This window comes from Stomoxys calcitrans, chromosome 5, assembly GCF_963082655.1.
Source record: "Stomoxys calcitrans chromosome 5, idStoCalc2.1, whole genome shotgun sequence".
Taxonomy (NCBI): Eukaryota; Metazoa; Arthropoda; class Insecta; order Diptera; family Muscidae; genus Stomoxys; species Stomoxys calcitrans.
Window position 1 is genome coordinate 27,083,121 of NC_081556.1, and position 16,264 is coordinate 27,099,384.

Genomic DNA, 16,264 nt, shown 5'->3' on the forward strand with positions numbered 1-16,264 from the left:
AAGAGAAATCTGATGATTCTTAAAAAAAAAAATAGAAATGTGATTTATTTTGTAGATTACAATAAGATTTGTCTGTTCTTACCTTGGGAAGCTGCTGCAGTTTCATTTTTCTTGGAGGCATCTTTAACCGTCTTGGAAAGTGCAGCAATGTATTTAAGAACAGCTTTAGCTGAGGCTAAGGTTAAAGGAGTCTCAGGTTTTTCAGTGGTTTTTGAGTAACCTTCAGTGGTGGTGAATTTGAACAAAGAAGAGTGTTCCAATGAATTTGCAGAACATGATCCCGATTTAACGACTTCCCAGCCTAAAAAATATAAGTAAAAAAACATAAAAAATAGAAGTGATTTAGTAACTTTATGCGTTACGTTTGCAAGTAAATGCAAATTATGCCCATGAACTTCTTTGGGAGAAGTTTCTACACGGCAAAGTACCTCACAAATATTGGCAGCATTAGGCCAGGATAACGGCTGCTGAAACTGTTTTTTGATGTTTTGAACTCATGCTAACCTCTGCGCTACGGTGGCTGCCATTAAGTTTGGCCCGGGCCAAAAAAGTCTTTGCAAAGATAAGGAAATCAAATAGGGAAGATCGTTTCATATGTTTAATTTTTACCACACGATCTTAATTTTTGAAAATTGAAGCATGATAACAACAGACGAATGGACATGGCTAATAGATGGACCTTGTCAAAACTTGGATAACCATACCAAGTGTACTGCTAAAAATTTACACATCTTGAAGTTGAATTGGGTGAACAGTTTGTATTACGGCGACATCTATATGCTGGTAACGAGGCGTTAAGAATACTTAATCTAGCAAATCTCTACTGAAGCGTATACAATTTGAGCTGCAAAGAAACACAGGAATTCAAATCCTGGAGTCGAATACTGGGTAGGATTTTGTGTTACTTCATACCAGACCAGGAGTTGTCTTGATGAGGATGAACATGAACAGAACACTTGCTCTGTTCATGTCCGGATTCGCAGAGACGCAAGCTCTTTTTTCTGAAGAGACGGTTCTTCAGCGATCTGGGAGATCTTGAGGACGTTTCTGTGAGAGGTCTACTGAGTATTGTGGACGGAACGGAATGGTTCCGACGAAGGGTGTGATAAGGGCCGGCGAAGGTTCATACGTGCTTGTGTTAGAGAGAGACGTTTCACTTCTCGCTTTGGTTTTCTATTCTTCCTGTTTCTTTTATTCGTGTATAACCTCTGGATATGGTCCCAGGTGTCACATATTATTTTTCTTCTCTTTCTTTCTACGGTATCACAATGGGCCAAACTGGCCTCCGAGTGAACTCATCTATCTTGGGCAATCCATTGAAACTATATCAGCCAAATCGTTTAAAAATTGTGGCTTTGAGGGTCTCAAGAAGCAGATCCAGGGATCGGTTTGTAGGAGCGCTATATCAATTTATGGACTTATCTTGATTGGGATTCGGTTTGATATCAGAAGTCATACAAAATGTTAGGCATATCGAAAAAAATGCAAACTTCTAGGGGCACAAAAGAACAAAGTGGTTAATTGGTTTACATGGGGGTTATACCTATTTTTGGAGCTAGGTTAGATCAGGTTTAAGTGGCAGTCTCCCATCAGACTCACTTAGACGTTTAGGTCCATTGTGATACCACAGGAACAGGGAAAGGAAGATGCCTCATATTTCCTACCGTTGAATCGTCCAGATAAATTTTAATAGATATTTGCGCTAAATCAGTTAAGTTCTCAAAGAAATGAGAACCTTAATTGGAACTCTTGAATTGAGAAAGCCAATTGCAATCCCCAACCGTTTTTGAAGAGCCGTCCATTCTTGGACCTATCTGGACATTATTTGGAGTGGGCGTTCGAAAGTACTTCACATACCAAAGATCTACCTAATCGCGTAAAAATTTAGAAGACATATCGAAGGGTCAATTCATACTGTAGCTATATCCAAATCTGAATCGATAAAGCCAATTCAATCCCCAACCAACCTACATATATATATATATTAATATAAGTAATATTTTTTAAAATTTTTAATTGGATATCATTATTCGTTCGATAGCTATAGTAATTTAAACTGATGGAGCTGGCCAGATGGACTTAAATTAAAGCGTTAAAAGGATCAAAAAATGAACACATTATCGCAAATCAATATTTCGAGGGTTGCAATTTTAAAACTGCCCATGAAATGAGATGGGCGATGAGTAAATACCCAAAATGTCCGTTCTGGGCCACATTTGGCAGCAATATGTAGGGGTCTACCAGAAAACACTGTGCTATATTTCATCGAATTCGGTTAATAAATGCATTTTTTATGGCCTAAATACCCTATATCGGGAGATCGGGCGTTAGGTCTATAGGGCAGCTTTATCCAAATATAGTCCGATCTGAACCACACTTCACAGAAATGGGTAGGATGAAAAATGTTTCTTTTTTAGGCTCATTACACTCTATCGAGACATCGGTCTATATGGCAGTTATATCCAAATATGGTCCACATTTGACAGAACTCACTGAACCAAATTTCATCAAAATCGGATAAAAAATTACCAACTTATTGCCTCAAGATATGAGGTCTGGAGATCGGTCTATATAGCGGCTATATATAACTAAAATCCAATTTTATGAGATCAGAAGGGGTTAGGTTTATACACAAAGAATACGAAATCATAAAAAATTGTTTGGAAAATGTTTTTATACCCAAGATTTCTGCAAAATTATAAACACCCAAATAAACACTTAAGCGTTGGGTGTTTACCCGGTAGAAACCCATCTCAATCCATGAACTTTTTATTAGGGAACAGGGCTATACTTCTTGCAAATCTATGAGTGGTGTCCGATTCAGGTTTAAAACTCAATGATAGGTTTGGTCCGCTCCATGCCACATGGACATAAACCTAAGCCAGTTGTGCGGCTTGTTGTGCGCTCTAAATACTAAAAGGTAACCTCGAAAAAGAAAATCGAAGTCTGGAATTCTGTGCTACTAACAAAATCCCCAATTGTTTTCCATATCACACTCAATGATAAGGACCTCCTTTTTATAGACGAGTCCGAACGGCGTGCCGCAATACGACAGAAGAAGTTTTTACCTAGTGTCTATACATGGCATAGTACCTCACAAATGTCGCCAACAGTAGCAGTCGGAAAACCAACGCTGAAAAGTTTTTTTCTTAAGTTCTCGCCACAGTGGTGGGTTTAAAGGATGGAAATAAATGTTTCGACATATATTTAGGGGGCAGAAGATCTTTGAGATCAGATATTTACAGGATGGTAATAGGACTCATTTACTTTAGTTTTTGGTTGCTAATAAATCCCTAAGTATTAGAGAGTCTCAATACATTTCAATCAAATGCAAAATTTGCCCATGAACATTACATTAAGGGACTGGGCAAATTTATCACAAATCAAAGAGTGCTGTCCGATTCAATTTTAAGCTCAATGATAAGGGACCTCCTTTTCATAGCCGAGTCCGAACAGCGTGCCGCAGAGTGAAACCTCTTTGGGGAGAAGTTTTTAGATGGCAAAGTACCTCTCAAATGTCACCAACATTAGGAGGGCATAACCACCGCTGAAAAATTTTTTGATGTTCCTGCCAGGATTCGAATCCAGGCGATCAGCTTCATATGCGGACATGCTAACGTTTGCGCTGCGTTAGTTTCCGATTTTATTCACTTTCCATTAAAAGTGAGAATTCACAATCCAAAGCTATCCCATAACTAAAGCTAGTCTTTAGTGTCTACCCTTCACTTACCAGTTCCAGTTAGCTTCCGATCAGCTTCCATTAAACATGCATTCATAAAGGTTTGATACTTGTTGGCAGGACTCACACCACAAACGGGATTGTATACTTTGCACTCGGAGGTAGAGGGGCAAGTACCCAAACTTACAATTTTCCATGCTAAAGAAAGAGAGAAAGAGAAATAATGAAAAAAATATTCCCAAAAAATCATTAAAGTTCTCTCTTCAACACTTACTTTTACCACTGGCTATATACTCCTTGCTGAACTCCAAGGCATTGGGGAATGTCTTTGTTAGATCGTAAAAGGAACCACATATGGGATCATTGCTGAGGAATTCAACACTATTATAGGCCGAGGTGGCCACCACAAAAAGTGTTAAAGAAACAAAAAATGAAATCCTCATTTCTATTCAACTCTTAAAAAATACTAAATTTCGTTTGGGGTTCCCTTAGGAAGTTATAATGCTAGCTTAAGCATTCTAGGCTGTCTTTATATACCACAAAGGTCATGGTTCTTTGCAAAACATGCGAATGGCATGAAACACCATCTTGTGAAGCACAATTACATAACATTAATAATTCATGGGATGGATATTCAATTTGCACCAAACAAAGAGTAGCAAAACCTTTACAAAGGAAAGACAAAAAGAAATGTTCTATAATAACCGAGTTTAAATAACAACTAAAGAACTGCAAATTTATTTCATTGCTTAAAATGTGATTCCTCTGCAATTCTTTAATGCAGCGGAAGCGGTTCTTCGTCTGCTCAGCAGAGTAAATTTCATTAAACAAAGACAATGATTCAACAGTGGTTCACGGTGTGTTTCCATATTTACCGGTTATATACCATTTTGTTATGAAGCATTAGAGCTTATTCTCCTATTACATACTGCGTATGGTTCAAATAGTATTGACATAATTGCCTATTGTCTGAAAATAGGCTTAAATGTTGTTTTAGTAAGATAAATTAAAGTTAACTTGAGTCTATTTAAATAAAAATAGTATATAATATAAAAAATAGGTAAAAAAAATATATGGGAATTGAGAGAATTGAGGGACCCAACATTGGCTTTGGCCAGACCAATTTTGCATATATACCAGTATAGATTGTTCGTGAACCTAATTATGAGACCAGATGAGGGAATGGTTCATCTTATGGGAAAAGTAAACAAATTTGGTAAAATTTCACAAACATTTTTATCTTTAGAGAAAACTTCACGTCAATTTTCGCCGAAATATTGTCTTTAGCCAAAAATTCACTTAAATTTTGTCCTAATGGAAAATTGCACTCAAATTTTGTCTTTAGAAAATTTTGTTGAAATTTTGTCTTTAGGGAAAATTTCACTAAAATTTTGTTTTGAAGGAAAATTTCACTGAAATTTTGTCTTTAGGAAAAATTTCACTGAAATTTTATCGTTATTGAGAAAATTTCTCTGAAATTTTATCGTCATGGAAAAATTGCACTAAAGCTTTGTCTTTTCTGGGGATATTTCGCTGAAATTTTGTCTTCAGGAAAAATTCACAGAAAAAATTTTTTAAGGAATATTTCACTGAAATTTTGTCTTGTTTGGGGAAAATTCGCTGAAATGTTGACCTAAGGTAAAATTGCACAAAAATTTTGTCTTTTTTGGGGAAATTTCGCTGAAATTTTGTCGTTATGCAAATTTTACTGAAAATTTGTCTTTAGGGAATATATTCGGTTGCCCAAAAAGTAATTGGCGATTTTTTAAAAGAAAGTAAATGCATTTTTAATAAAACTTAGAATGAACTTTAATCAAATATACTTTTTTACACTTTTTTTCTAAAGCAAGCTAAAAGGAGCAGCTGATAACTGACAGAAGAAAGAATGCAATTACAGAGTCACAAGCTGTGAAAAAATTTGTCAACGCCGACTATATGAAAAATCCCCAATTACTTTTTGGGCAACCCAATATAACTGAAATGTTGTCTTTTTTGGGGAAATTCTACAGAAAATTTGTCGTTAGGGAATATTTTAATGAAATTTTGTCTTGTTTGGAGAAATGTCACTGAAATTTTATCGTTTTTGAGAACATTTCTCGGAAATTTTATCTTCATGGAAAAATGTCACTAAAACTTTGTCTTTTTTGTGGAAATTTCGCTGAAATTTCGTCTTTAGGAAAAATTCACTTAAAAAAATTTTTTAGGGAATATTTCACTAAAATTTTGTCTTGTTTGAGGAAAATTCGCTGAAATGTTGACCTGAGGGAAAATTACACAAAAATGTTGTCTTTTTTGGGGAAATTTCGCTGAAATTTTATCATTACGCAAATTTTACTGAAAATTTGTCTTTAGGGAATATATAACTGAAATGTTGTCTTTTTTGGGGAAATTCTACAGAAAATTTGTCGTTAGGGAATATTTTACTGAAATTTTGTCTTGTTTGGAAAAATTTTACTGAAATTTTATCCTTTTTGAGAACATTTCTCGGAAATTTTATCTTCATGGAAGAATGTCACTAAAACTTTGTCTTTTTTGTCGAAATTTCGCTGAAATTTCTACTTTAGGAAAAAAATCAATGAAAAAATTTTTTTTGGGAATATTTCACTGAAATTTTGTCTTGTTTGGGTAAAATTCGCCGAAATGTTGCCCTGAGGGAAAATTGCACAAAAGTTTTGTCTTTTTTGGAGAAATTTCGCTGAAATTTTGTCTTTACGGAAATTTTACTCAAAATTTGCCTTTAGGGGAAAATTTCACTGAAATTATGTTTATAGAATTTATTTTACTCAAATTATGTCTTTGGAAAAGTTTCACAGATATATTGTCTTAAGAGAAAATTTAAATTAAATTTAGAAAATTTGGCCTTTTTGAAAAATTTTTACTCTTTTCACAAATTCGTTTAGTCCATTCCATTTGCAACAATTCGAAATATCCATCTTCGAAAAAATTCTAAGATGACTGAACGATGTTTGCATGTCTGTTCGTCAATCTGTCATGCCGTAATCACTATATTTAGCTGAAATTTTGCATAGGTTCGTATTTTTCCAAACGCAGGTTAAGTTCTTGAACGAGCAAAATCAGACCATATTTATATATAGCTACCATTTCGTCGAAGTTTGGAACAATGAATTGAACTATACTGCGGATGTCCGATAGTGAGGAATTCCATGCGTCTAATTAAGTCCCTAATTGTTTTCTATACCAAACCTCTAAGTCGATTTTTTTGGTATTGTGTCCCAAACTCGGTGCCGGTATCTGCTAGCCGCGAAAGCTGGGCAATGACACAGGAAATGCTCCAAAGTTTAATCATCTTCCCCATGTTCTGCACATGCTATCATTGGTCGCACCTATTTTGCTAAGTTAGCTCGTAAACCTGTGACCCGTTATGATAGCGTAAGATATACTGGTCACTTTCTTACATCTTTTTATTAGTAGCCTCGTCTCAAGATTCTGATCTCCCGCTGAAAAATACATATTTTTTATGTTCTCGCCAGGATTCGATCCCAGGCGTTCAGCGTCATAGGCGGAAATGCTAACCTCTACGCTACGGTGGCCTCCCAATATCGGAAATGAATATGGTACAGATCGAACCTTAAAGACAGATCTGTCGTTTTAATGTGTTAAGCCCATAAGCATTTAGCAACTGATTTCATTGAAATTAACCTCTCGATATATAAACCAAAAAATGTGCTGCTTGGAACAGTTGTTGTTATAGCCATATTTTCATATGGTGGTGGCGATCCTCGTCAAGCTTCTGTAGTTGAGCAAGCTCGTTCCGGTTCAAAGGACCAATCGCCGCGGGAACTGGGTGGCCATTGGTTATTTAAAGGCACCAGTAACTCGCCACGTCATATCGAGCATCAAAGGCACTCAGTATTTGTGCAAGAGCCGATGCCGCCCGGCCTTTCACTTAGACCGCTCCGCTCTATACCACTAATTGGGCACGACAGCCGTTGCAGCTACTCCGTATGGAGCATTCCACTATTCGCAACCTGTAGACGCACCCAGTAGCTCGCAGCAGCTAAGCTTCTCGTGACAGCAATGAACACCACACAAATTGGAGCTTAATGTTCCAGCCAGTGTGGTGCCCACAGCTATCCCGAGCCGGGTCGGACTTATTTTGATATTGCTGTCATATAGACCGATCTGCCGTCAGATGGACTCTTAAGTCTTATGCCCATAAATGTATTTGGGGAATTTGCCGAAATGTATAAACAGTGAGTTGGACTAGGAATTCCGATGTTAGATCCGGAAATGGTACACATCGGATCATATTTCGATTTAACCGCCATATAGACCGTTCTACCGCTTTGACATCGGAATGCGCTTCAAAAGTCTACCTTCTGTTCAATACTCAGCCAGATCCAAAAGATGGCTAGTCAATGAATCACAGTCGCACTGAAGACAACACCATCTGATGCCCTGAATTTAATGCTGCACTTAACGCCTCCGGACATTGCGGCTATACAAATTCTTGCGACCACTGCTGTTAGGATAAGGGAGCTTTTTCTTTGGTCATGCGTTAGCTACGGGCACTACGTTATCGTTGATACAATGCCCGTTGCCTTAGCCGCTTTTTGACAAAAAAATAGTGTACCGCTATTTTCGATAGCACCATGATGGCCGAATAGTTAAAAATTCACCTGTTCTGGGTGCCGGGCCACGTATCCCGAGGAAATCTAGAGCGGACGAGCATGCTTGAGACTAGGCTTACACATTCTAGGGGAATTGGAATCTGTGGGTGATATTTCTTCAGAATCGGGCCCGAAGGGCAACGAATGACAGATGGTCACAAAGGGGTGGTTGTTAACATTCCAAAATTATGTGGCCCAATCCAGAATTGAAGAGTTGTACCACTTTGCTGTCACTGGCAAGATCATGATCGGAAAACATGCTGACAGACTGAAGGTTGCAAGTAACGACTTCTGCAGAAGCTGTGAGGACGCCGAGGACAAGAGACTGACCCGCACTGGAAGTCAGAATGAGTGACACTTTTTGATTTTCATTTCTTCGAGAACTTGTCTGATTTAATGGATGTGAACATTCACAAGTTCTTGGGCATTTTTAAACGATCTGGATGTTTCAGTCATCTACCTTCTTCTGTTCCTGTGGAATCACAATGGAGGAAAACGTCTTAGTGAGTCTGATGGCAGCCACTCGTACTGTCCAATATTCGAACCGAGTATGATCAACATCACCCCTTATTATAGATGACATATATTAGATCAAACAACTATGGGACCAATGACTGGGTTAAGAGGCAACAAATTAAAGGAAGCAGCTAGGACTCTAAAATTTTAACCAGCGATGCCCTCACACATCATGCAGACTCTGACAAAATTTGGAGTCGCAACTACGTTTAGCAGTGGGAGATGAATTCACCTTCTCCGAGTTGGTTTCTTGAGTTTGCTTGGATTTTTCACACTGACTTCTATGACCGCCAACATTTACGCCAAGTATGGTTGAAACCGGTCTATAACCTGATGTAGCTCCCATATAAACCGATTTGGCAGTGTTCTAATGGGTAGGGCGACTCCCCCACTACCTGATACTAAATTTGAATAGCACTTTCGTATTTCACTTTTCATGTAAGTGTCATACTGTATTGATCGGGCGACTTTTTAGATTGGGTATTATTTTTGTTATGAGGGGCAGGATCCGCTCCCCTTTCCAAATCTAAAAAGTACATGACTTATTACCACCGCTCAGAGGGCACCCCGGGAGCCAAGTTGGTAGCGTGCTGGGATTCCCAGTGCAGGAGTCGTGGGTTCGATTTCCACCAGAAGCCTTGGTCTGTCGGTACCGTGGTATCACAATGGACTTAAAAAATTTTCTAATTGAGTCTGTAAAGGACTGCCACTCTTACCCAACCTATTACCACCGTAGCGCATAGGTTTACGTGTCCGCATATGACGTTGGACGCCTGGGTTCAAATCCTGGCGAGAACATATGAAAACATTTTCAGTGGTGGTTTTCCCCTCCTTATGCTGGAGACATTTGTGAGGTATTGTTCTATTTGGTATAGCAGCCATGTAAAAACTTTTCCACAAAGAGGTGTCGCACTGCGACACGACGTTTAAACTCGGTTATCATTGAACTTAAACTTGAATCAGACAGCACTCATTAATCTCAAAACAATACGAGAAAAAATGTGCACATATTTGTAAAATTTATAACTAAAATCTGCAAAAACATGTGTGGACATAGCAGTCAAATAAAATTTGTTAAGATTTGTGCAACCAATTGTATAAATAATTGGTGTTAATTTTAATTTACCATTCACAAGAGAGATATTTCTGCAAGTGGCAACACTTATTTGCAAAAACATGTGTGGACATAGCAGTCAAATAAAATTTGTTAAGATTTGTGCAACCAATTGTATAAATAATTGGTGTTAATTTTAATTTACCATTCACAAGAGAGATATTTCTGCAAGTGGCAACACTTATTTGTGAAAACATGATGGCAATCCTGTCAACTGATGTTCTACACAATTCTGCACTGGCAATTTATCCAGAACCTTGTTGTCCTGGATAGATGCCATTTTTATACAAATTTCATTGAACTGCACTATAAAGTGCTAAAATAAAACACATCTATTGTCAATATCGTTTAAAAATTGACTACCAACTGATATGGGGTGTTGAGTAGTCACCGCTTCACGACCTTTGCCTCTCCTTCATAGTTAATTTTTAATTTTTTTTTTGCCACCGACAAGGCCATACTTTTATTTAATATCGCACCATACCTCATAAGAACTACATTAGGCCAAGTGTCTTTTAGGAGCTGGATTTTGAGCATATGTTCGAATAAACGGCGACGAACCAAAGTATAGACTGGCAATTTCGTTACAATAAGTTGCTGGTAGTATTGATCCTCCTGTTATGGCCCCAAGAGTAGGTGCAGCCCTTATTTGAATCAAGGGAAAATAATAATTCGGTCGTTGTGGATACGAATAAGAGGACATTTTCTTCCTAAAATGATTTTTAGTTTTTGCCATCTCATTTGTAATTAACTTTGTGGGTTGCGTTGATATGTCCGTTTTGTTCACTGGTAAGTTTTCCTTAAATTGCAAATTAACTGAAAAAAAGGATAACCATTAAGTTGTGAGCAAAAATGTCTTCTTCTTTAAGTTGGTTGTTTTAACATTACCTGTCTCATTACTAATGGCACTTAGGGCCTGTGTGGACAAAGCTACCACTAAGAATATTGAGAGTACCAAAAAACTCATGTTTTGCTGAATTCGTGCTTGCGTTAGCGTTAATAATTTGACTGCCAAAATTATAATGATGTCACCACAAGTCACTACACAGGTCTTTATAATTTTGTGTTTTTTTTTTTTTTTTTTGGAGCTGAATTATGCTTAGACCAACGAAAAACCAACCCGAGATGGGGTTATCTCAATGTACTCCCATTTGGAAGTTGTATTGGTTTACAAGCTCAATGAGTAATGATATTGAATAAGAATATATTAAAAACACTTTCCATTTAGAGAGGAAAAAGGAATTGGGTTGCATGGAACTGTAAAAGAAAAACCACTGAGTGATCTGTTACATTTACAATAGTATTTTTCCTGCGGTAATGGAACGGCTTAATTCTTTAACAAATTTGCTTGTTTTCGGTTGACGAAGCAACGACTAAAAGAGAAAAGATGACTGAAAGCCCTACAAATATCGTCAACATTAGTAAGGGGTTATCCACAGCTTTGATGGTAGCTTCGAAATTATGATACATAGTCTAAAATATTTTTAATAATTTTTCTATGAGTTTAATTACATGTATTTTTTTTCTTTACTTGCAGGTAATATTATTGACATTAAAAACTTATTTTCCTTGAATTGGGATGTAATCAAATATAAAAATATCAGCAGGTTAGTATGAATTGAATTTTGTAACATGAAATTTTTATACCCTACACCACTACTGTTGTGTAGGTTATTATAACTTAGTGTATTTGTTTGTAACACCCAGAAGGAAGGGAGATAGACAGATTAATAAGTACACCGATAGACTCAGAATAACTTTATGATTCTATTTAGCCATGGATGTCTGCCCATCCGTCTGTCTGTCCAAGTTAATTTGTGTACAAAGTTCAGGTCGCATTTTTCGTCCGATTGTCTTTAAATTTGATCGCTCTAGAGACGAAGCCTACTGAAATTGGAAAAAATCGGTTCAGATTTGAATATTGCTCCCATATGAAACGATGCATCGATTTGACATCTTGAGACTCTGAAGGATGAAATTCTTATGTGTTTTGGCCATTTTAAAATTTTGCACAATGGCTTTTTCTATGAAACCCAACACCGGCATGTGTGGTGTTCATCGTTATCACGGGTCTAGCTAAAAGCTAAGGGATAATGAAAAGCTTTGGATTTCCGTGCGCATTAAGCGATTTCGAGAGGACAGTCTCAGTGATGGGTCAGGTTCAGCGTGACCGTTTTGGCCTTTTTCTACCAAATTTGGTAGAATTTACTTTAAACTTTAAGGGTTTGGTCGAAAGGACAGCCCATACCCAACACCATAAAATAGGTGGTATATTCATTCAGTCATTTTGTTTGAAACACATCAAAATATCCATTTTCGACACTAAAAATATATACAGCGGTCAAAAAAAGTATTCATCATTCAATGTTTTTTTTTTAATAAGTCTACAAAAGACAATTGGAATAAAAACATATTAAACTAATGATGCAATAGTGCTTGTGTGATATATACATATGTACACAATTTCATTGTTTTTAAAGAAAAAAATTGTATTTATTGGAACAAAAAGGGCCATTTTACAGCTGAACACAAAAAATTAAACAAAAAAAGTATTCATCATTGCAAAAAAACAAAAAAATAAATAACATAATTTAAAAAAATTAATACTTTGTTATTCGACCACCGCGTCTTATAACTTCTTTTAAACGGTTTGACATCGATTGGACTAATTTAGCGGTTATATTTTGGTCTATATTAGTCCATTCCTCCATTATCACCTGTTGCATTTGACTCTTGCTCGAAAAATTGCGCGTTCTCAATTTGCGTTCGAGATGTTCCCAAAGATGTTCAATTGGGTTCAAGTCGGGACTTTGAGGAGGAGTTTTAATGACTTTGGGGCAGTTATACAGCATCCACATCTTGTTATTTAAAGCAGAATGTTTGGGGTCATTATCTTGATAATATTGAAAGTTATTACCAAGCCCAAGTTTTACAGCACTATATTTGAAATTCCTCTTTAAAATGTCAATGTAATACTTATGATCCATTACTCCATTAATAATTTCAAGATTTCCCGCTCCTGAAGCCGCCATACACCCCCAAACCATTAAACCACCTCCACCATGTTTTACAGTAGCAACTGTGTTTCGTTCTTCAAGCTCTGTATTTGGTTTTCTGTACACTATGACCTTTCCATCGCACCCAAAAAGATTAAACTTGCTCTCGTCTGCAAAAATTACTGTTTTCCAAAATGATTCGGGCTGTTTTACATACATTTTTGCGAAGTTTAGCCTTTTCACTCGGTTTATTTTATTTATAAAGGGCTTCTTACGTGCAGTTCTTCCTCTGTAACTATGCCTTTTGAGTGTATTTCGAATTGTTTGTGTAGTAACTTCCTTCCCTAAATATTCCATAGTGTTTTTACGAAGAATGGTCGCATTTGTCTTCGGAGTTTTCTGAACTTGCCGCACTAGCCAACGCACATCTCCAACTGAAAGTGCTTTTGGTCGACCAGATCTTGGTTTATTGTCAACAGTTTTCGTTTCTGTCCACATTCTGATGATGGATTGTATAGTAGATCGTGGTCTATTTAATATTTCACTGATAGTTTTTTGAGTTAAACCATTCCTGTGGTGTTTTATTATCAAAACTTTTACCTCATCAGAAACCTCGTTTTGCTTACGACCCATTTTGACAAAAACTATATTTTCAATGAAATTAAATATTTGCTGTCAAGGGCAAAGCCTCCTTTACTAAATAAAACAGAAAAGGGGGATTCCCAAATAATATTTGAATTTGACTTTGATGATAGCACATCAATGATGAATACTTTTTTTGTTCTGTTTTTGGTGTTATTATATAAAATTGCATTTTTTGCGCTAATTAAATTTATTTTTTGAATTTATTTTAAAACATATTACGAAAAATAAACTATTGCATAAAACTGCATTATTTGTTTACTTTAAATTTTCTTCAATTACCCAAAATAAGTGAATTTATTATCAATTTTGCTAATGATGAATACTTTTTTTGACCGCTGTACTCTTCATCGTCTTAAAAATTCTAAAACGATTTAACAACGTCCGTTTGTCTGTATGCCTATGTGTCCGTCTGTTGTAATCACGCAGCAGCCTTCAAAAATTGAGATATTGAGCTGAAATTTGAGACAGATCCGTATTTTTTCCTTACGCATCTTAAGTCCTTGAATGAGCCAAATCGGACTATATATGGATATAGCTGCCATATTGACCGACCCACAATGGGATAGAACAGCAAAAAACTTGTAATAAAAAATATGCCATTTGAGAACGGAGAGAGATAACTCTTTGAAATTTGATATGGTTTTCTTATCGAGATCATGTTCAAAATTTCAAGACCCTAGGTGGTCTGGACATCTAATGGCGAGCCTCTAAAGTTGTTCCCCTCGGCATTTCGAAAAATTGTTCTGGGTGCTAAATCTTTATTTGTGGTCCGATTTTCATTATACTGTGCGATCTGCCGATTAAGGGTCTTAACCGCATAACAGCCGCATTTTTAATCTGATTGGTACAAAGCAATGTAATATTCGTCCCGAATATGGTCAATATCGGACTATATAAACCGATCTGATGATTTAAGGTTTTGAGCCCACAGAAGGTGCATTATTTCCCCGATTTTGCTAAAATTTGATACTTGAGTTGCATTAGGCGCCTCGATACCAGTGCCGAGTATGGTCAAGATCAAATTGTGTTGGTTTTATTTGGTGTGTTGTATTGGAACCTAATAAGGCCATAGGCCCATAAGAGCTTCTGTTATTTCCCAAAATTGACAAAACTTAGAATAGTGAGTAGTTTTGGCTCCCTCAACATCCTTACAGAAAAAAAAAACTTTTTTCCCCAACGTTAATATAATTTGAATAAAATGTGGCAATACAAAGCTCGACGCGGCCGAACATTATGTATTTTTACTTGTTTTATTGAAAATTGTTAAATAAACAAAAACTTTTACAAGAAAATTGCGTTTATTTTGATTTTGCTCACAATTTTGGTCGGCAGGCAGGGAATTAAATAGGTTTTTTTGGAAAATTTTGGTCGGAAAACTTTTTTTGTAGTGGCAACGTTGGTCAAGTTGCACTGACTCTTACTTAAATTCTGAGTGCCTATGATACTCGAAATGACAAGGCGAGTTAGCGCCTTTAAATAACCAATGGTCAACATGAGCGTCTGTTCCCAGGTTAGGGACGGCTGGAGACGAGCGCCGGATCTTGAAGCAAACGTCTTGCGACATCGATGAATACATGTGCGATCCCATAAAACCCATGCGGTGGGGCGCTGGTCAGTAACCCGCCCTCGGAAAACAATAAGAATCACACTGAGAAACAAAAGAATAGTAGAAAAGGACTTTTCAACGAAAAAGGGCTCATGAGCTGGAGAAGTACAAGGCAGATATTACCGCCTTACAGGATGTGCAATGGACCGCGAATGGCGTCATAACAAAACCAAACGGTAACGAACTACCACGACTCGAGGCATGAATTTGGCTGTGTATTTGTGGTTAGTCGGAGACAGAAATACCATTTCTCCAGGTTTACTCAGTGGATAAGAGGCTAGCCACAATCCCCATAGAGCCCAATTTCTTCAACATTAGCCTTATTTGTGCCCATGCCCCGATTGGAAAAGATTATGGAATCTTTTGGTGTAGATTCTAACCAGGTACAAGATTTTTCGGAGATGCATTAGTTGATTTCAGATGAACGGTATAGACTTCCTTATTCCCATCATACGAAGAGGAAGTTATTGGTCGAACTAAATTACTAATACATGACATTAAATTATATCCCAATACTAAACCTAAAAAAACAGCCTTACTTTTCTGTATCAATAGAATGCTAGAACTTAGTGTTGTAGAACTAGCGCCACCGAACTGCTTGTGGAGTAGCCCAGTTTCGATGATAGAATAAACGAACTAGAATATTTGGCCACGGTTTTAATTCGATCTAGGCATATCCGTCGGTCTGTCTGTCCCTCCGTCCGTCTGCCGAAATCACACTAACCTTCAAATGAAAGGAATTTAACAGTAGAGTACGATGCCGATATTTTTTCAGGGCTAAGTGCGTGGATGGCCACCCCACCTTACATATCCCTCAAACTGGACACTTGTTTGGATTATGGCAAAAAGGGGCTCAATTCTGATATCAGTCAAGTGTTTCAGGGACGACTCATCTCATAAGCTCACCATGAACCCCATATATACCGACTATAGCAATATGTAGCTCAAATTTGTTTTTTTTTTTTTTTTTAGAGTAGAGTATGAATCGGGGCAAAGCGTTTGGCTACTCCAATCCACCACCAAAACCAAAAGAATGAGGTAGATCTAACATCCAAACTTTAATGGGCGGACTCTCCC

The 16,264-nt window shown here is 37.0% G+C and overlaps 1 protein-coding gene and 1 long non-coding RNA gene across 2 annotated transcripts in view; one reads left to right on the forward strand and one right to left on the reverse strand.

Moving 5' to 3' along the window:
• The window catches only part of LOC106092522 (uncharacterized), a 363,841-nt gene that overhangs the window by 114,603 nt on the left and 232,974 nt on the right, over nt 1–16,264 (forward strand). The window lies entirely within an intron of this gene.
• Nucleotides 280–4,016, reverse strand: LOC106094018 (uncharacterized). Its single transcript, XR_009398297.1, has 3 exons — nt 3,954–4,016; nt 3,731–3,877; nt 280–301 (listed from the first exon to the last, which is right to left on the reverse strand). It is a non-coding gene; the product is annotated as an uncharacterized LOC106094018 (long non-coding RNA).